The 21553-nt window shown below is 49.0% G+C and overlaps 2 non-coding genes across 2 annotated transcripts; one reads left to right on the top strand and one right to left on the bottom strand.

Moving 5' to 3' along the window:
- Positions 1–16057: 16057 nt before the first annotated feature.
- Positions 16058–16131, top strand: TRNAT-AGU. Its single transcript has one exon. It is a non-coding gene; the product is annotated as a tRNA-Thr (tRNA).
- Positions 16132–21409: 5278 nt separating this feature from the next.
- On the bottom strand, positions 21410–21491 carry TRNAS-GCU. The gene has a single exon. It is a non-coding gene; the product is annotated as a tRNA-Ser (tRNA).
- Positions 21492–21553: the final 62 nt, after the last annotated feature.

Genomic DNA, 21553 nt, shown 5'->3' with positions numbered 1-21553 from the left:
TACTGTAGTTTTGAGAATGCTTGGTGGAGATTTTGTAGGTGTTGGTCTCTGTCTGTGGGGTTAGAGCAGATGCGGTTGTACCTCAGTGCTTGGCTGTAGACAATGGATCTTGTGGTGTGCCCGGGATGGAAGCTGGAGGCATGAAGGTAGGCATAGCGGTCGGTAGGTTTTCGGTATAGGGTGGTGTTAATGTGACCATCAGTTATTTGCACCGTAGTGTCTAGGAAGTGGACCTCCCGTGTAGATTGGTCCAGGCTGAGGTTGATGGTGGGGTGGAAGCTGTTGAAATCGTGGTGGAATTTTTCCAGAGTCTCCTTCCCATGGGTCCAGATGATGATGTCATCAATGTAGCGTAGGTAGTGAAGGGGCGTGAGTGGACGGGAGCTGAGGAAGCGTTGTTCCAGGTCAGCCATAAAAATTTTGGCATATTGTGGGGCCATGCGGGTGCCCATAGCGGTGCCACTGATCTGGAGATATATATTGTCATCAAATTTGAAATAGTTTTGTCTGAGGATAAAGGCACAGAGCTCAGCAACCAGTTGTGCTGTGGCATCATCAGGGATACTGTTCCTGACAGCTTGTATTCCATCCGCGTGTGGGATGTTGGTGTAGAGAGCCTCTACATCCATGGTGGCCAGGATGGTGTTTTCTGGAAGATCACCAATGCATTGTAGTTTCCTCAGGAAATCAGTGGTGTCACGGAGATAGCTGGGAGTGCTGGTGGCATAGGGTCTGAGTAGAGAGTCCACATATCCAGACAGTCCTTCAGTGAGAGTTCCAATGCCCGAGATGATGGGGCATCCAGGATTTCCGGGTTTGTGGATTTTGGGCAGTAGATAGAATAGCCCTGGTCGGGGCTCTAAGGGTATGTCTAAGGGATCTACAACCCATCCTGGAGAATGATCCCACACTTTCACAGGCCTTGGGTGGCAGGCCAGTCCTCGCCCACAGACAACCTAGATCATTCTCTTCTTTAAGTTTTGTTTAATGAAGAGGTAGTCCTGGCTAAACTATCAGGCAAGCCTACTAAAGAACTAGAGAAGCAAATATCTGCTCTAGGTCAGAGCCCCAGACATCTAGCAGAAATGATGAGCTGCATGTCATTCTAGGGGGTGCCCCTACAACAACCCCATCCATTGCTTCCCTCCTCCCCCACCCCTCCTGGGCTTCCGTGGCAGTTATCCCCCCATTTGTGTGATGAAGTAATAAAGAGTACATGAATTTGAAACAACACTGACTTTATTGCCTCTGCAAGTAGAGCTCAAAGGCAGGAAGGGGAGGGCAGCCTCCAGCTGCTATGATATTCCAGGCAGGACTGAATCTCCATTAGACAAAGCTTAAAGAAGAGAATGACCTGGGAGTCATTCCCATTTTTGCCCAGGCACCCCTGTCCGACCTCACTAAGGCCAACGAGGAGCACTCACGGGACGACGATGACAGATATCAGTCCTCCCATAGCAGCTGCCCTCAGGAAGGGAAAGAAAGGGGATGCTGCTGTGTAGCGCTTCTGCACCGCGTCTGCCAGCAGCATCCAGTAGACATATGGTGACATTGAAGAAAGGCGAGAAACAATTTTTTTCCGTTTGCTTTGGGGGGGGTGAACATATACCCTGAACCACCCGTGACAATATTTTTGACCCTTCAGGCTTTGGGAACTCACCCAAGAATTTTCTTGACTAGCTTCATCTCTGCACCAACTTGCACTTTTCCTGAGCCTGGCTAGCTCAGTTGGTAGAAGCAGCAAAGAGTCTTGTGGCACCTTATAGACTAACAGACGTTTTGATATAAACTCGTAGTGTTGACTGGGCCAGAGAGAGCAGCAGGTTTCCCCTATTGTTTCTTGCTCTTGTTTTCTTGACTAGTTTCTCCTCTGCACCAACTTGCTCCTGTGCTTCATGAGCCTGACTAGCTTAGTTGGTAAAGTATCAGACTTTTAATTTGAGGATCCACAGTTCAAATCCATGGTCAGGTGATAAACTACTCATGAAGATCTTAAACTGTCTTTCTCATGTCCTCTTTGATGTTACTTTTTCTCTGCAGGATTTTCCCTTTCCTCAGAAGGGCCTTTTTCTGTGTGGGTTTGAAGGGGCAACTTCCTGACAGCCCCTCTGTCCTTGCAGCCTGGAGGAATAAAGGCCTCTGGGCATAGAGCATGTTCCTCCCCTGCACACACACACACACACACACACACACACACACACATACATACACACAGAATGTCCCTAAGGAATTAGAATCACCTGCTGCCTTCCCCTGTCCTGCTGGATCCCCAAATGAAGATGCACTTCAGCCTAAACCCATGTCCCCTCTTTTCCCAGTGCCCCTCAGACCCAACCCTCAGTCCCTCCTATGCTCACTGCTCCTCACTCCCAACCAGAGCCTGCTCCTATTCACCCTTCTCCTCTGTCCCAACCCACAGCACCCTCCTATTCCCAGTGCCCCTCAATCCCCACCCACAGCCCCTCCCATTCCCAGTGCCCCTCAATCCCAACCCACGGCTCCCTCAATCCCTCCAGCAGCAAGTGCTTCAGACCCCCTCAGGAAGATTTTCTTGCAAGGTTTTGTGTAGGAGTCTGCATGTGGATTTTACAGTATGTGGGAAATATGTTGGGTTGCTTGCCGAAATGATCATGTTTGGCTGGTGTTGGATTCCCAGTCTCCATGTTACAGGGGCAGGAGAAATAAAGGGTTGTTATCCTTGTTGTGTGAATCGAGGGCAGCACAACTGTGCTTGGCAGACCCTGATTGAGGGACTCACCCTCAATTCAATAGCACTTGCTAGGCAGGGGACAGGGGTTCCAAAGCCAAGCGGGCTGGGGCCTGGGTCTCAATACTAAAATGTAGGTGTTAGACCAACGTTAGGACAGGGTGGCAGTGGAGGGATGAGTGAGTCCCTAGACAACATAGTGAGTACGGTGCCTTCTTATTTCCCCCTTTTCCACCCAGGATGGCAGGTGAACTCTACAGAGGCACCTCTGGGCTTGCACTGACTAAGGACAACAGCTGTGAGTGGGGTGCAGAGCGGGGATGGCTCATGTTAAAGGACTTTTGGTTGCTGGACTTACAAACCGTAGGGAGAAGGACACTGCCCAGCTTATCTGGGGGGTGGGTCTTTCCCTTGTGGTTTACGTTTATGTGTTGGGGCTGCTGACATGACTTCTGCTAACCCTGGGCTTACATTACAGTGTAGACGTACCCTGAGAGGGCATCTATACTGTGGTAAAATCCCGCTGGCCCGGCTGGCCTGGATGAGCTGATTTGGGCTCCTGGGGCTCATACTGGAGCCCAGGCTCAGAGACCCTCACCCCTCGTGGGGTCTCGGAGGCTGGGCTGAAGCCCAAGTGTCTACACTGTAATTTTATAACCCTGCAGCACAAGCCCCACAAGCCTGAATCAACTGACCCAGGGTTTGAGAATAGTGACGTGGGTGTGTTAATGGCAGTGTAGACATAATGCTGGGCTATGTCCGCACTGCAATGAAACACCCACGGCTGCCCCGTGCCAGTGCAGGCTCCCGGGGCTTGCGCTGCGGGGTGGTAAATTTGCACTGTAGACATCTCGGCTCAGGTTCAATACCAGGCTCTGGGACCCCACAAGGTTGGGAAGGAGTTTAGCAAGCGAAAAAGGTAAAATGGCAGTGGAGTATTACCCTGGACTCAATGGCAGTTCTCCATTGGTCTGTCTGCTAATCCAGGATTCTGTCTGGGGGGCAGAGGTACCCGGAGAGCTGGGCGGGGGAAGGGGGGCACTGAAACATCCGGGATCTTATCTGGGACGACAGCGGCGCCTGCAGCTCAACATGAGATGGGGGCGGGGGAAGCAGGAGCATTTCCCAGTTCCAGGCTGTCCCCGTCTGGCCAAGGCACAGAGCTCACAAGCAGAGTTTAAAGCTCCAGTTGCCAAGCTGTGAAATAAGCCGGGCTCTGTGGCTGGTGCCTGTGATCCCAGCACCTGGGGAGGCTGAGGCTGGTGGATCGCTTGAGCTCAGGAGTTCTGGGCTGCAGGGGGCTGTGCCGATCGGGTGTCCACACTAAGTTCGGCATCGATATGGTGATCCCAGGGAAGCTTGGGGTCTCCAGGTTGCCTAAGGAGGGGTGAACCGGCCCAGGTCGGGAAACGGAGCAGGTCAAAACTCCCATGCTGATCAGTAGTGGGATTGCACCTCTGAATAGCCCCTGCAGTGTAGCCTGGGCAAGACAGTGAGACACAGTCTCTTTTTATACAGACACCCCCCGCAGAGCCTGGATGGGGGGATGGGAGCACCCACATGCTGGGGATTCTGATTTGGGGGGAGGGATGCATCCAAGCAACACGGATCTTGAAAAGGGGAACAGAGACACCCACAGATCCCGGATGGGGACAGGCAGGGGAAACCACACACGGGAGCTAGTTCATGGGGTGGGGGACAGAGACACCCACCGGGGATCCTGGATGGGAGCACCCACATGATGGGGATCTTGAACTGGGAGGAGGGAAGCACCATGTACCAGAGGTTCTGAAGGGGGAACAGGGACACCCACACACCAGGTGTCTTGCAGCAAGAGCTGCGGTCTTCATTTACACAGGGCAGAGATGGGGAATTAACCATGTCCCTTACGGAGCTTGTTCCACTAGATAATTAGCCTCACAGTTAAAAAATGGTAATTTCCAGTTGGCATTTTGTGACATTGACTGCAAACCAATGGGGTCGTGTTCAACCTTTATCTGGTGAATTAAAGAACCCTTTAAAATCAGATATTCCCCCCTCTGGGAATTTTTAAAACTGTGTATTTAAAAACAGTGATTAAATCCCCTCTCAACCTCCAGTCAATGAAATCTATTGCGCTTCTTCAATCTCTCGCTGTAGACAGAAGAGAACAATGCACATTTTCCTTGTTTTTAAAGGCAAAAATCCTGATCTTTCCAAGGGGATCTTCTGCTTCACCTGTCAGTTTGGGGAAGGATTTGGCTTCCTGGGTTATAATCTGCAGTCTGTCAGCTAAGCCATAGTACCTGCTATTATTTAAAGTATCATGTTTGCCCACACCTGACTCCCTGCCATCCCCACTGGGGCCTGAACACGCTTTGCTTGTGTTTGGATTCTGCAAAGCAGAGGAGGTTTTCCTTGCAAGGGGTGTAGGGGGGACAGGGGAAGGCAGCGGGTGATTCTAATTCCTTAGGGATATTCTCTGTGTGTGTGTGTGTGTGTGTGTGAGAGAGAGAGAGAGAGAGAGAGAGAATCTTTGGCCAGGTCTGCACTACAAAGTTATTTCAGCATCATTATATTGCTCAGGTGTGTGAAGAACACACAACACTCCCTCGGTCGGCAGCTTTTGGCTGGTGCACACACTGCAATACCACGTCTGGCGACAAAATTGCCCTGTTTTGGTGACAAAATAAAACCACCTCGACAAGAGGCCTAGAGCTTTTTGCAGCAAACTTAAAGTGACAAATTGTCAGTGTAAATGCTGCTGGTCATTATATCACCATAACTGGCCTCCACCAGTATCCCACCATGCCTGCCGTGAACTCACCTGCCCTGCATTCCTGCTACAGAGTCTGGGCCCCTCCCCTTTCATAGCTCCAGAAAGTTCTGACTGCTGAGCCACTATCTACACTGGGATTACGTTTATAGAACTGCATTGCCAGCCTAAGTAATGTAATTACACCAACCTAATTTTGTAGTGTAGACCTGTCCAAAGAATCACACACACACCTTGGGAGCAAAACTTCATCTGCTCCTCTGCTTTACAGAATCCAAACACGAGCAACACTTGTTAGGGCCCAGTGGGGATTGGCAGAAAGTCAGGTGTGGGCAAACATGATACTTTAAATAATAGCAGGTACTATAGCTTAGCTGGTTAAAACCTTTGTTTTGTAAGCAGGAGATCCTCGGTTGAACTCCCAGTGGTACCTTGAGGAGTGGCTTTTGTGGCACCTGGTATTGGCTACTGTCAGAAGACAAGATTCAGAGCTAGATGGATCTATGGTTTAAATTACACTCACAGGCACTGATAATAGAGTTACTGAAAGTTTGGGTGTTAAGAGCTGATAGGTCAGTGGTCCAGTTCCTCAATGTGGTTTTACCATTTCCACTTGCTAAACTCCCTCCCAACCTCTATAAAATTACAGTGCAGACATATGGGCTTGAGCCCAATCTCTGAGGCTCCATGAGGGTTTCTGAACCCAGGCTTCAGTGTGAACACAAATATCTGCACCACAGTTTTTAGCCCCTCAGCTTTAGCTCCAGGAGCCCAAGTCAGATGACCCAGGCCAGCCCTGCTGCCATCTTTATCCCAGGAGCGATGGACTCTAAGGGTACGTCTCCACTGCAGTGGAAGCCCAGGTGTGGCACGCTGTGCTCAAAGCAGCACCCTGCAAGCCCCATATTCACCACTCTCATATAATGATGAGATGGTTTGTACAAAGTCTGCCTGGTGAGGTGTCATTTCAAAAGTCTTCATCTGTTGAACATTAATATCGTGTTGGATTGTGTGTGCTCGCATTGGTTGGGAAGTTATGAAGTTTTGCTCTGTGTGCGTTACTGAGATATGTTAGGAGGTTGGGAAATGCCCCACCAGCCTTTCAGGTGTGACAATGGAGGAGCCAGACTCGCTGCTGGCCCATTGAAGGGATCCACAGTCCCAAGGACTATCCCAGGAACCGTGTACAATGCAGGCTTCTCCGAGATAGCGCAGAGACAATGGACACTGCTTGACTCACATGGTAGCAAAGGAGCTTCCTAGCAAGTTGGAAGAAACTATGAAAGAGGGGAAGAGACATCATGAATTGGCCTCTCTCCCCCACAACTCAACATCTGGAAACACACCTGGAGGACAAAGACTGAACTGATTTAGAAATCAGAAGAGAATAATAACAATAATACTTGCAAACCAAAGTCCCCAAACAGACTAGTATTGGTTTTTCAGCAGAAAATTTTCAGTTTGGGGAATTTTGTTTTCTCAGTCAGACCTTGCCAAGGAAGCAGGAGAAAATGTTTGAGTTGACTCCTTCAGAACAGCTCAGCCTAGACACTAGCTCTGGTTCACTGCTCTGGCCTTGCTCGGGTTGAGGGTATTTTAATAATTTGGGGCCGTCCCAGGGTGTTTGGGGGAGATGATGAGGATGTTCCCTTTTGAGAGAAAAACTAAGAAATACAGGACTAGAGAATTTTTTTTTTAATCTGGGATTTAGACATTTTATTTAAAGCAAGAGAGTTCTGAGTTTCTGAGAAGGTTTTTGTTTGCAAGAAGTAACATTGTTTGATCTGTCATTGTACCAAAGGGGGAGATGGTTGTCTACAAAGGAGGGGTGAAAACTAAAAGCATTCCAGGAAGATGGGATTCAAACCCATGTGTGCAGAGCACAATAAATTAGCAGCCCATCACCTTAACCACTTGGCCACCTCATCTGAGCTGTCAAGAAAGAGATAGAAGGAGAAATCTAAGGCCAGCAGAGCTAGGGACAATAAGGAGTTTTTAAATATTAAGCGGAAGCATGGGCTGAATGAGCTCCCCCCTCACATCTAGTGAGGAGCTGGGGGAAAGACTTCAGGAACAGACCGTGTTTGCACAGACACACCTACTCTGCCTAGGTGTGCAGCATGATGGGGCCGCTTTCCCAAAATGACCAGTTTTGGCTGGTGGTGGGTTACAAATCACTTTAGGATTGAGTGGAATGAAATGTTATTATCCTTCCTGCATGAGTGAAGGGCAGCAGAACATACCTAGTCCATCCTGATGGAGGGGTGGGTGGGTGAGGAATAGCTTTTATTTGACTGCATAGAAGTGATTGAGAACATCACCCTCAACCAGTGATTCCCCAAACATTTCACACTGTGCCCTCGTATCCATGGCTGTGGCACCCTTGAAAACCACGGTTGAGAACCGGGGCTGGGAGTGGAGCTGTTGCTTGCTGGGGAGAGAGGGGTGCGGACAGGGTTGAGGGGGTCGAGGCTGGGCTGGGAGTCAGGAGCCCAGGCTGAGGGTGGGGTTGGGGAAGAGCTGGGGCAGAGTGGGGCTGAGCGCTGCTCCCTCCATGAATTTGCCTCTGTGTCCCCCTAGGAGTCATGCCCCACATTTTGGGGACCACTGTACCCTACTCGCTAAGCAGGGGCTAGTGATGCTAAAGCCCAGGGAAGGGAGAACAAGTGCGGGAGCCCCAGAACTGGAACCATAACCCCCCACTTCTGTCTGTGGCTCCGCCTCCTTCCACACCTTCCACCCACGGCCCCATCCACTGTCACCTCTGTTCCACCACTGGCCCCACCCTGTCACTCCTTTACCCCTGCCCCACTGCGGCCCCGAGACCAGAGACGCTCTCTGCCCCTGCTGCAGCCCCCAGGCCGTAGCAGGGAGTGGGAGCTCCTCCAGCCCTGGGGCTGACATGGGGGAGACTTTTCCAGGGGCCCCAATTTGGACAGGGCCCCTAGTCATGGGCCCCACTGCCCCCTTGGAGACGCAAGGTTTGGGGAGGCTGAGCCCCCCGAGCCTCCATTACGAGCTGCCCAGGCTACCTCTGCTCAGTGGGTGGCCAGTCTCCCTGTGTCTCTGCTGTTCGTGCTGGGGAGCCCGGCCGGCCTTAGGGGTGGGGCCCCCGGCAGCCGCCCAGGGCTCCAGGGGGTCAAAGGGCACCGTGTGGCAGTGCAAAGGTGCTCACTGCTCTCCCCTGCCCCAGTGCTCCTCCGTGGCCCCACAGAGGGTGGGGGGAGCGAGGAGCAACACTATGTGCTCCATGCGTCCTGGTCACTGTCCCCACCTGGGCTGGGCTGTGAGGGGAGCATCAGAAGCTGCTGCTCTCTGCCCTCCCCTGATACAGCCCGGCTGAGGAAAGTGACCTGGATGCAGGGAGCTCGGATGATGTCGCTTCTCGCCCTGCCCCTGCAGCCCCTTGGGGTGCCCGGAGGAACAGCATCCCAGGGAGGAGCAGGCAGCAATGCCAGCTGCTCCATGTACACAGGTCAGTGTCCCCACGTGGGTGCAGGGGTTAGGGTGAAGGGGGTGCAGGAGCAGGGCAGTGGCTGATGGCACAGGAGGGGAGTGTGGGAGTTAAGGGCAAAGGGGACACAGCGTTGCGGTTAGGGCACAGGAGGGGGCAGGAGTTAGGGGTGAAGGAGGCGCAAGGGTTGGGAGTGCAGGAGCTAGCACTAAAGGGGAGGATTGCCCAGGGTGATGGGAAATGCCAAAGTACAAGTTTTGCCCAGGGCATCAGTTCCCCTAACGCTGGTCCTTAGTCACATTTCTTGCTGGGAGAGGGAGGGGAGAGAGAAGAGGCGTTTTCTCTCTGTTTCTTTCCTCTCCATTTTCCGCTCCTTCCTTCAATTCCAGAAACCTCCCTTGTGTTTCAGACTGTACAGTGACACCCTCCCCGCCCCAGGCCTCTGGTGCCTTTGGAGCAGAAAGATCCCAGGAGCTGAGGGTGAATCCAGGGGTGAGTAGCTGGCAGGAAGGAGTCCTAGCAGCTCTTCTGGGAGCGCAGGGGAGGAATGACTCCCCCCTCTCTAGATTCTCCCCGTGGGGCTCTGGGGAGCAGGGAGGGTTGTGTGATAAATTCCATCCAATTCCCCCTTTGATCCAAGCCGAGGCACGTCTCAGCTCTGCACGATCCCCTTGGCAGCACCAAACAAGGGATGTTTTCCACTGGCGAGGAGACCCCAACCAGGGACTAAAGGCAGCCCCAGACTTTCCCTTTCTCCCTTCTGGGAAATCAAGTTCAATTTTTTACAAGGAGCTAAGGAAGCCTCAACCCCGCATCTGAATTAATGTCACATTTCTCACTACCTGACAGAAACAAATGTCATTTCAATCCCACGTGAGTCCACTTCAGTCATTCCTCAGCTCTAGTCCTTCCCACTCCTGCCTTAGCTTAGGGCATTGCGCCACCCTGTGGGCATTTCATTTCCCTCCTCAGTTTCACACAGAGACACAATTTCCTTTGCACAGATCCATGAACAGCAAAACCTCCCTGTATCTCTTGTCTGAGCCAGGGCATTCAATTCCATTGAAGCCTTCTCTCCTGCAATGGCAATGGTCAAACAGAGAGGACGTGACCACCTTCAGCCCTGTCAGTGAGATATTCACTCTTCTCTTTCTTCAAGCTGCTGCTGTTATTCCATAAAACATTAACCACAGAATAAAAAGCTGAGTTTACTCCAGGGTGAGGAAAGAAAGGAGCCACCAACTCCCTGAAAAATCTCAGTGCCCCAGAGAAAACCTGCCCGTTATTGGAATTACTGATGTGCTGGAGATATGTTGGGAAAAGGGACTGTCTGAATTGCCAAGGCAGGAAACGAACAATCTACAGCAACATCATTAACCACAGACACACTCTAGCCATGCTCCAGCCACTGGGGAAATGGGCAGGAATTCTTCCTGCTCAGCCATGGCCACACGTACAGAGCTGCACAGCAGTGAGGGTGCTGGGGAAGCTGGTCTGAGCAAACCATTGGAAATGACCCTTCAGTGAGAACAGAACCAGTGTGTAAAAAAGCCCCTGTGTTAAGTGGTTGTGGCTGAGGGCTTAGGGAGCTGGGCTAGGAAACCAGAGGTGTCTTTCTGTGGCAGTTTGATTCTTGCCAGCTAGGCTGCGTGGTGTCTCCATGGCTGTACTTTCAGTGTCTGATCACCCAGGGTGCCACAGGGAGCCAAGTCTAGATGTGTTCAGAGGCTAAAGACACGTCAACATTTCAAACTCCCCCGCAACATTGCTGCTGCAGCTCAGTAATGGAGATGCTCTAGGCCAGGTTTTCTCAAACTTCTTTTCACTGCAACCCCCTTCTGCCAAAAAAACTTACTGCTTGGTCCTGGAAAGAGGGACCAAGCCCCTCCCACACAGGGCAGGGGGGAGCCAAAGCCTGAGCTCCGCCCAAGTGGGGGAAGGGCAAAACCAGAGCTTGAGGGATTCAGCCCTGGGTGGTGGGGCTCAGACTTTTGACTTCAGCCTCAGGCCCCAACAAGTCTAATGCCAGCAGGTTTCCCTAAGCCATTGCTCAATGGGCATCTTACTAGATTGCCAGCTGCCTTTCAACTGCAGTGTGGAGACTGTGTGTGTGTGGGGGGAGAGATAACGTGTATGTTGGGGAAGAGTGAGTGTGTTGAGGTAGGTAGGAGTGGATCATTATTATCCCAATTTGAAAGAGGGAGCAGCTAAGGCTGAGAAAGGAGAATTGACTTGTCTTAGGTCACACAGCCAGCCAGTGGCAGAGTTGGGAATAGGACCCAAGAGCCCTGATTTTCAAACTAACCATCGGATCTTGAATTTCCTACATTAATTGACCTGAATAAAGTGCTCTCAGATGAGCTCCAGACCAACAACAGTGCACAGTAATTATTCAGCAAGTATTTGAGGAGAACTGCAATGTTAGAGAGAATCATGAACTGCTCATTAATGCAGCAAAGCAGCAAAATTCATCAAACATAGAACTGGTTCTGACTTATTTCCTTGGTCTTCAAAGAGAACAACAAGGACCTGAGTCTCCTCCCTGTCAATAACCCCCTGCTCAGCCAATCAGGGTAGAGACTGAGGATGAGAAGCTGAGGGTTCTCACCAGAGAGCCCAAAGGATGGCCCAGGTCACAGGTGGGGATCACTGCCCGAGCACTATTTCAGCCCCACATTTTTGGCTGGACCTCCCAGAGTGGGAGCTGCCGAGCACTCCCCCGCAACACACACACACATAGACACACACACACACACCTCTCTCCTGGTGTTGGGAGGGGAACAGGAGAAAGGACAAAAGAAGCAAGAGAAGAAGAGAAAGGAGGGAGGGATGGAGGAAAAAGTGAAACAAAAAGGACAAACTCAAATGTCCCCAGTGATGCTAAGGGACAAAATCCCAGGTGCAGAATAAAATTCTGCCTCCTTAAGCTCGTGTTTTCCATGCCTAGAATTCAACTGTCACCAGATGGATCAGACTGAACAGGTTTCAAACCTCAAGGAGGCTCTTACCTTCTAAACAGGGATGGTTGTTTTCTAGTAAAATCAGGAAAAGGGAAGGAGAAAACTCAAAAGAGGTTCCTCCTGGCGCTCACATATGTGAACCCGAATACTCTCAGTCCTCAAAGAGAGACCTGGAGAAGGAGACTTGCTGAAGCAAAGCCACAGGGGTCTCTGAGGTTTCCCTGGCCCCTCGCCCCTGTCCTGCCGTGCTGATGTCAGCATCTCTATGTGAGGTCACCACCTCCCTACCACCTTTGACCAATAGTCTGAGGTCCTGCAAAAAGCCTTTGTGATGTCACTGCCACACCCCTCCCTTGCTGGGCTAATGTCCTGCCCCTGCCCAGGGACTTTGGAGGTTTGAGCTACTCCCTGTGGATCACCCCACTCAAGGAGCATTCGTTCTAGGAAGCAAGCCGGCTAGACAGTAAAACATCAGCCGCTGCTCCCAATGCTACACTCAGTTTTTCAGAAATTTGTCGACTTTATGGCCAGAAGAGACCATTAGAGCATCTAATCTGACCCCCTGCATATCACAGGCCTCCTGTATGACACAATAGCTACTTTTTGAGTAAACACATTCCAGAAAGGCATCTAGTCTTCATTAAATGACATCAGAAGATTGTGAATCCACCACTTTCCTTGGTAGCTTGTTCCTGTGGTGAATCATCTTTGCTGTTGAATATTTGTGCCTTAGTTGTAATATGAATTTGTCTCTTTTCACCGTCCAGCCATTGGGGCTTGTTATGCTTTTCTCTGCTACATTAAAGAGCCCTTTAATAGCCAATCTTTTCTCTCCAGTAAGGCCCTTCAACACTTCAATGAAGTCACCTTTCAATCTTCTTTTGATAAGCTAAACAGGTTGAGCTCTTTCAATAGCTCCCTAGAAGGCATTTTTCTCCAGCCCTCAGAACATTTGGTTGCTCTTTGCTGACCCAGCTCCAATTTCACAACATCTTTTTCAAATGAGGACACCAAAACTGGAGGCAGTATTCCAGTATCAGTCTCACTGATGCCGTGTCATCTCCTGTGACGTTATTGACATAATCTGTAACTGTATAGCTCACCGTTGCGACCACTGTTCTATATTTGCAGCCAATATTATAGAAAGGTTGTCGTGTAAGGGGTCTATGGAGAGGTTATGATTGGCTGATTAGAATTATGCTATCTCTGGATGTGTATCATTTTTGTAGTTGACGTTATGAATATTGGGTCTATGCTGCCCGTATTTCAAACTTGTGCTCTGCTTCCGGGGAATACTCCAGCCAGACAAATTGGTGTCAGTTCTGCCTAGCCTGCTTGATGGCTCATTAAGGACCATCAGCTATACAACTGGCCCACTGAGAGAAGTCAGATATGCCTTGTGACTCAGCAAGGTGTGCAGGGATCTGCCCTATGGACAGAACTTTAAAGTTTTTCTATGCCACGTGCTGGATAGAGCGTCCTTGGGACAAAGAAAGCAAAGACCACATGGCAAGAGACTATAAAAGGCTGATGCCTCGTCTCCATCTTGTCTTCAATCCTGCTTCATACCTCTGGATGGACTTTGCTACAAACTGAAGCTCTGTACAAAGGACTGAATGACCCATCCCAGGTGTGGATGTACTCCAGAGACTTGATTTCAACCTGCAGTTTATTCCATCACTGCTACAAGCCGGAACCAAGGACTTTGCCATTACTGGATGTGAAGGGTTCAAATCCATGTGCAGTTTATATAACAACCTGATCTATGGATTGTGCCAGCTCTTTTCCAGAGCCAAAGTCCAGAGTATGGTCAAGGGACCAGAGGCCTAGCAAATCGTGATCAGCGAAGAGAAAGCTGGGTAAACAGAAAGCCTTGCCTGCTAAGATAGGCCTGGTCAGCAAATTGCCAGGTGTTGGAGCTAAGAAGTAAATAATTGTGTCTTATTCAGAGTTGCAAATTGAGCAAAGAATCCCTTTTCCTTTTCTGTTAATCTCTTCTGTAGAGAGATGTTCCCACAGATCCAATCTTGAGTTTATGAGAAGTAGGCACATGTCAGTATAAGATATGGCATCTTTCCACTTCCCTCCCAAGAGACCAATGCCTTGCCTTTAGACACACAGAAAACAATCTTTATTGCCATATGCTTTCACTGGTTCTTTGCTTTAACCCCTAGGAATGTACCTGTTGGACAATCAAAAGAGTTGCTCCTTTCCTATGGACCTCAAATCAGAATTTCAACATAGATATTTTATACTACTCACATTTTATCAAATTATTCATTAAATGTTAACTTGCTAACTTGAGACCATGGGTGGAGACATTATGTAACCTGTTAGCCATTGGCTACTGTGCTATCTTGTCTTGGTGCAGAACCTATCCTGGGGTGTGGAACTGCCTACCCCGTCACTTTACCCTGCCCATGGAAAATCTATATATTCTATTGTAATCAATTGACTGACAGTGTCTCTGAGCCTAATACGCAAGGTGACACTCCGCCAGCGCTGTGTGTAATAAACTCCTATTCTTGACCTCTACACTGTGTAGATTATGTCCTTCACAGACACCTGCTGAATAAAGAGGAGATTCAGCATGCAGCACCCAGTGGTGCCTGGCTGAATGCGTCTCCTCTCCCCGCAGCTTGGTGATCTTTTGAGGAAATGAAGAAGACTGCCTCTGCCTAGCTGTACATTGTTTGCAAAAGAAACAGGTCTTTTTGGTGACAAGTGTTGAAAGGAGCCATTAGACAAATGTGGAGACAAGAAAACATCCCCTAACTCAACTTGCATCTGTGGATGCTGAAGCCACAACACAGAGTGCTAAATGCTATATGACCATGGCTGGTGTCAGAAGAGTCTCTACCAAAGCCTTTTTCCACCAGCAGGGGCCTCTCTGTGCACAGAACTCCTGGTAGTGTGATGGCTGCAGGCAGTGGAGAACTCTATTTTGGCATCTCTTTGTCGATGAACATCTGCAGTGGCTGTTAAAAGGCCTCTGGATAGTGGTCTTTGGGAAGAGCTGGCTGAAGAGCCTTCCTAGTAACCAGGAAATCCTGGCTTGGCCTGACAATTCTTCCTTGCTGAACCTAATGTCTCTGTTGGCTCCTTTTTTGTATCTCTTTTCATAAAAAGAAAAGACCTGTCAGCAGAATCCTTCTAAGTAGTGGTTCAAAACAGAGAGAGCCTTCCTTGCGGCTAAGTCTTGGTGCCATGGGGCATGTCTCACCACTGCAGTGCCTCCTGTTGGCCATCCTGGCAGTTAGCTCTGGTCCCCTGGTGCGCCTTCATCTAGTGGCGTCTGGCTGCCATCTGTTCTATCATTAGGACTCATGTCGCTCTCAGGACTTCAATGTCCTCTTATGGACACAGCCCTCTGGCTGTGCCCCACTCAGGTCTCTCCCCCCTTCCCGGGGGCCGCCGTCCTCTACCCAGACACTTGCCTCAGTGGCCAGCTGCAGTCCAGGGTGTAGCCACCTGTGTCAGTGGTGACTGAGGCAAAAAGGGTGCACCTCCAACCCCCGCCATCTGTTTCCCTGGACCACTTCCCCACAGACCTAGCACCTTCCTCCGCCTTCGTATCAGGGCCTCAGTCTGGCAGTAGTCGGCCAGGAGGTCACTCATGCTCCCCTTACCCACCCAGCACTACTCTGATCATGGTGCCCTCCCTTCTCCTTCCTTCAGGGCAGCCAATCCTTCTTCCTCAAATTCCAAGGAGTGACTGACTCTTGCTGTGCTGAGCAGCCCTTTATATATGGGCTGCTCCAGCAAGCCTTCTCCTGATTGGCTCTCCCAATAAGCCCTTTCCTGATAGGCTGGGTTCTGCACAGCCTCTGCAAGGCTGCCTTAATCTTTCTTCTGCTTGTTTGGGGCAGCCACCTCACCACACTTGGAAAGCGGCAAATGAGAAATCTAGAGCTGAAGGAAAGGTTACCATGACTCAGAACTGAGCCGAGGTTGCTGCAACTGAAACACAGATCACTAACCACTATATGATCACAGTGGCTGGTGGGAGAAGCACATGTTAGAAGCCCTCTGTCAACTCAGCTGTGGCTTGCTGTGCACGGAGAGCCAGACACCTCAAGGTCTGCAAGTCTTGAGGGAAATGGGGAACGTCTGTACTTTGGAATTTGCAGGTGTTATCCTGAACCATCAAATGGAACAGTTGTAAACCCTTTTGCAAGGTAGGCACCATGGCTTAGCTGGCTAAAGCACCTGTCTAGTAAACAGGAGATCCTGGGTTCAACTCCCAGTGGTGCCTTGTTGCATGGCTTTTGTCTCCTCTGCTCACATTTTCCTGTGTCTTTCTAGGAAACAGAAGAGACCTCTCTTGGTATCCAAGTAATTGCTTGCTAAGGAAAAGGCTTCTTTGGAGAGAAGCATTGGAAAGAATCAAATCACAAGCCTGGAGTTGATGAAAAGGCTGCTGTGACTGGCATTGGCATGGCGGTTGCTTCGACTGCAATTGCTGCAACATGAGAGCCTGTGCCACACGTCCTTGTGATTTGCTGGGGATGTCCACACACAGAGGCCATGTCACCTTCCTTTTGATTGTCAGTGATGAGAAATGGAGCAGCTGGGAGAAAAGTCCCAGAGAGCAGCACTGTGGCTAAGCTGGGCCAGGCACCTGCCAGGTAAAGTGGAGGTTAGGGATGCAGCACCCAGTGGTCCCTTGCCAAATGTGTCTGCTCTTCCCACCTTTTGGTCAATCTTTTGAGGAAGCAGAGAAGATGCCTTTGCCTTGCAGTGCAGATGCTTCCAAAAGAAACCAGTCGTTTTTTCTGAAAGTGTCGGAAGGAGGCACCTAAGAAACATGGAGACAAGGAAAAGGTCATCGTAACTCAACTTGCATCCATGGCTCTTGAGGCCACAACGCAGAGCACTGAGCACTGTACGACCACAGCTGGTGACAGAAGGTGTTGCGTTGCATGCGGGCCGGATAAAGCACAACAACCAATATGATTGCAAGCTGAATCATTTATTATTTACAATGCATCATATTATATAAGCTTCTCCATATTAGCAAACGTCAGACACACCAACATTACATTGCTGCTGATTGGTTCTTTGTCTGATACACACACTTTTCACATGCATGGCCCTTTGCTTACAGGTTTCCCATTTCCCATGCAACTTATCTGATTCCAATTAGGCCACCTGGCATTTGCCTCGCTCTGGCAGTTCCCTACTTTCTCATAACAACTTTATCTCATCCCTCTATTCTTGTTGTCCTGCTGCTGTAACTTTCCACCAAGGCAGCATAGGGATGATGTAACCCGACATCTCCCCCTCTTTTCTTAAAAAAAAGAAAAACATCCAATAAACCTCTTCAAACTTCATTGCAAAGGGCGTACAAAACAGGAAAATCACTTCATCAATTAAATCATTTACAGTAATACAATTGCATCCTAGCTTACTTCTAAATTCAAAGCTATTAACAGCTTAAAATTTTTTACTTTTAACTTCTACTTTTAAATACAAACAAAAAAAAAACATCATCACTTACAATGCCCTAAAGCCTAATACAATTACAATTACATAGCACTATATACATTCTTCAGCTAATACAGCAAAATTATTCATAGCCAAACAATTACAAACTAATATCTTTACCTAAATTCATTTACAAACATTTCAAAAACACCAAAAACTTTACTCTTTAGCATCTTTACAAAATTCAACTGCTGTTCCCTCTAGCAACCACAGAGTTAACTTTTTACTCTGCCTAACATTACTCGCTTGTAGTTAATTACCTTTTCTATCAACTACACCCTCAAGGTTATCAACCAGTTTTCCAAGCTTCTTGTCTGTTGCCCGCCGCCTGGGCCCGATCCTTTTTTTCTCTTGCTAAACCGTTCCTTACATAAACACCAACTTATTTCACTATAAATTTAGCTAGGAGGGTGTACTTCTTAACTAGCCCCCACCCTTCTAGTCTCTACTGCAAGCAATTATCTGTACTTTCCCACCGTGGGGGCTACATTTTATGCATATAACTTTAATTACAACATCTGCAATCAGCCTATCTATTTTAAATATAGGCTACATCTAGTATCAAGCAATCTACAACAACCAATAATCAGCACATAACACAAAATTAACAAAATCTAATAAGGCTAACAAAAGCACTTTACATAAAGGTACTTTGGGTCACATAAATTCAAAGCCATTTTTCCAAATTACCTAAATTCATGCCTAATAACACCATAAACTCCCCCCCCCCTTGAGAATACTCAACAAACCTTTTGGCTGAGTTTTCTCAAACTTTAAAAACAAAAAACAATCAAACTCTAAAAAACCGGGGTAGTAATGGGGGGGGGGTAATATCATTACAATCCAATTAGGGAGGGCAATATATGCTAAAAATTTTATCCAAAACACAGGGCGCAGCCTGTAAAATAAGTCCCAGAATCCAATTAACATTACATTTCTCAGCAGGAGTCCCAAATTTCTTCCTGCCAGTGTACAATTCTTTATTTCTTCACCAGGGTCAGTTCTCAATATCTTTTTAGTCAGGAATTTCTGGACTTTGGCAATATCAACAACGTGAGTGTTTTTTCTTCTTTTCCACCACCGTCGTGGTTCAGCTTCTATGGGGGAAATAATCAGGACGTGGGGGCTGCAGCGGACAAGGGAGAAATTAGCCAGCACGTTACCTTGTCCTTTTTTCCTGCTGTTTAAAAGTACAATGGAACTAAAAAATAATTAGGCCAATCATCAGTAGAAAAATTCTCCTGATGTGAAGGGGTCTTTTGCAATAAAATCATGGGTCCCAGCAGTCAGTCTCCTGGTTGCAAAAATGGCAGGGCTGCTAGGATCTTTGGGCAGCTCTTCCATACCTGTAAAAGGAGACAGCTAACACAGTCCGTTAGTGCCTGGCAGGATTTTGCAGCTCTCATTAGCTTTTTTGGGCCCAGTCAAGCTCTCTTTAGTCTGGGCTGTTCGCCAAGTCTTAGTGTCCTTGACTGGGGCAAGAAAAGAATGAGCTTTTCTTCGATTAAATCATCCTGTTCCTTTTCTTTCCTGCTTGGCTTCTTTTAATCTGTAAATCCTGTGTCAGAACACCCAGCTGTTGCTGCTCATACCGAAGAAGCATAACGGTTTTCCCGGCACTGTCCCCGCCTCAGACCAGCCAGCGAGGGGCGCCTTCTCCGGGCTGCTGCCAAAACAACTTGCTTGCTTGTATGTCCAAACGACCTCCGGGGCCACGGCACGAGCCTCTGCCTGCGCCATGCTCTCCAAAGTTTTCCCGTCCAGGGCTCGCTTCCAGCGGAGCACCTCCTCACGAGCCTTTGCCTGCTCACGAGCCTCTGCCTGCGCCATGCACTCCAAAGTTTTCCCGTCCAGGGCTCGCTTCCAGCGGAGCACCTCCTCGTCCTGTGCCCGAAGGCCGGTCAGGAGGAGCCTCCCCAACTCCCCCTCTCTTCTTAATAAGTAAATCAGTGCAGCAGGGGAAATCTTTTCCCCCCGTCGGTTCATAATGTGCAAATAAAGCTTCTGTGTTATCTTTTCTTCAGCTGATACAGCGGTACTCACGTTAGCTGCTTTGCCCTTTCCTCCGCGGCTTATAGCCGCCTTCCCCTGGCTTCTGGCTTGTAGCCACTTTCCTCCGGCTTATAGCCGCTTTTCTTCTTCCGCTGATGCAGCGGTTCCCATATTAGCCGCTCACCTCTGAGCTCAGATGCGCCTCTCCTTTGGACGCCCGGGGGCTGGCCCTTCTCCAGCACTCCCCGCCGTGGCTCTTCCGCCTGGAACAGGCCACCGAGACTAGGCCACCGACACTTTCAGCATTCGATACGAATCACGTCGGATAGGCACTCCCCGCCTCTGGGCTCAGGCTCCTGGCCGTTCGCCTCTGGGCTCAGGCTCCCGACACTATCATGATTCAATACGAATCACGTCGGGGTCACCATTTGTTGCGTTTCGGTGCCTCTCAAGCGGGCATGAACAAAGCTCTTCAGTCAGTTTGATTGGCAGCTAAGTCATTTATTATTTACAATGCATCATATTATATAAGCTTCTCCATATTAGCAAACGTCAGACACACCAACATTACATTGCTGCTGATTGGTTCTTTGTCTGATACACACACTTTTCACATGCATGGCCCTTTGCTTACAGGTTTCCCATTTCCCATGCAACTTATCTGATTCCAATTAGGCCACCTGGCATTTGCCTCGCTCTGGCAGTTCCCTACTTTCTCATAACAACTTCATCTCATCCCTCTATTCTTGTTGTCCTGCTGCTGTAACTTTCCACCAAGGCAGCATAGGGATGATGTAACCCGACAAGAAGGGGCTTTTCCAAAGGCATTTTCCACTAGCAGGGTCCTCTCTGTGTGCAGAATTCCTCATCGTTTGATGTCTGCAGGCCCTGGAGATCACCCAGGCTTCAGTGTGAACACAAATATCTGCACCACAGTTTTTAGCCTCTCAGCTTTAGCTCCATGAGCCCAAGTCAGATGACCCAGGCCAGCCTTGCTGCCATATTTATCCCAGGAGAGATGGACTCTAAGGGTACGTCTCCATTGCAATGGAAGCCCAGGTGTGGCACACTCTACTCAAAGCAGCGCCTTGGAAGCCCCATATTCACCACTCTCATATAATGATGACATGGTTTGTACAAAGTCTGCCTTGTGACGTATCATTTCAAAAGTCTTGATCTGTTGAACATTAACATCGTGTTGGATTGTGTGTGCTCGCATTGGTTGGGAAGTTATGAAGTTTTGCTCTGTGTGTGTTACTGAGATATGTTATGAGGTTGGGAAATGCCCCCCACCAGACTTTCAGGTGTGACAAGGGAGGAGCCAGACTCGCTGCTGGCCCATTGAAGGGATCCACACTCCCAAGGACTATCCCAGGAACCGTGTACAATGCAGACTTCTCCGAGATAGCACAGCGACAATGGACACTGCTTGACTCACATCGTAGCAAAGGAGCTTCCTAGCAAGTCGGAAGAAACTATGAAAGGGAGGAAGAGACATCATGACTTGGCCTCTCTCCCCCACAACTCAGCAGCTGCAAACACATCTGGAGGACAAACACTGAACTGAGATAAATCAGAAGAGAATAATAATAATAATAATAATACATTCATATCAAAGTCCCCATCCAGACTAGTTGGTGTTTCAGCAGAAAATTTTCAGTTTGGGGAATTTTGTTTTCTCAGTCAGACCTTGCCAAGGGAAGCAGGGAGAAAATGTTTGAATTGCCTCCTTCAGAGCAGCTTGGCCTAGACACTAGCTCTGGTTCACTGTTCTGGCCTTGCTCAGGATGGGGGTATTTTAATTATTTCGGCAGGTCCCAGGGTGTTTGGGGGAGATGATGAGGATGTTACCTTTTGAGATAAAAACTAAGAAATACAGGACTAAAGAATCCTTTTTTTTAAAGAAATCTGGGATTTAGACATTTAATTTAAAGCAAGGGAGTTCTGAGTTCCTGAGAAGGTTTTTGTTTGCAAGAAGCAACATTGTTGGGTCTGTTATTGTACCAATGGGGGAGATGGTTGTCTATAAAGGAGGGATGAAGACTAAATGTGTCCAATGAGGATGGGATTCGAACCCATGCATGCAGAGCACAATGGATTAGCAGTCCATCACCTTAACCACTCGGCCACCTCATCTGAGCTGCTGAAAGATGAACAGGAGGAGAAATCTAAGGCCAGCAGAGATAGGGACACTAAGG

Source organism: Mauremys reevesii, linkage group 17 (genome assembly GCF_016161935.1).
Source record: "Mauremys reevesii isolate NIE-2019 linkage group 17, ASM1616193v1, whole genome shotgun sequence".
Taxonomy (NCBI): Eukaryota; Metazoa; Chordata; order Testudines; family Geoemydidae; genus Mauremys; species Mauremys reevesii.
This window is presented reverse-complemented; position numbering and strand designations above follow the sequence as displayed.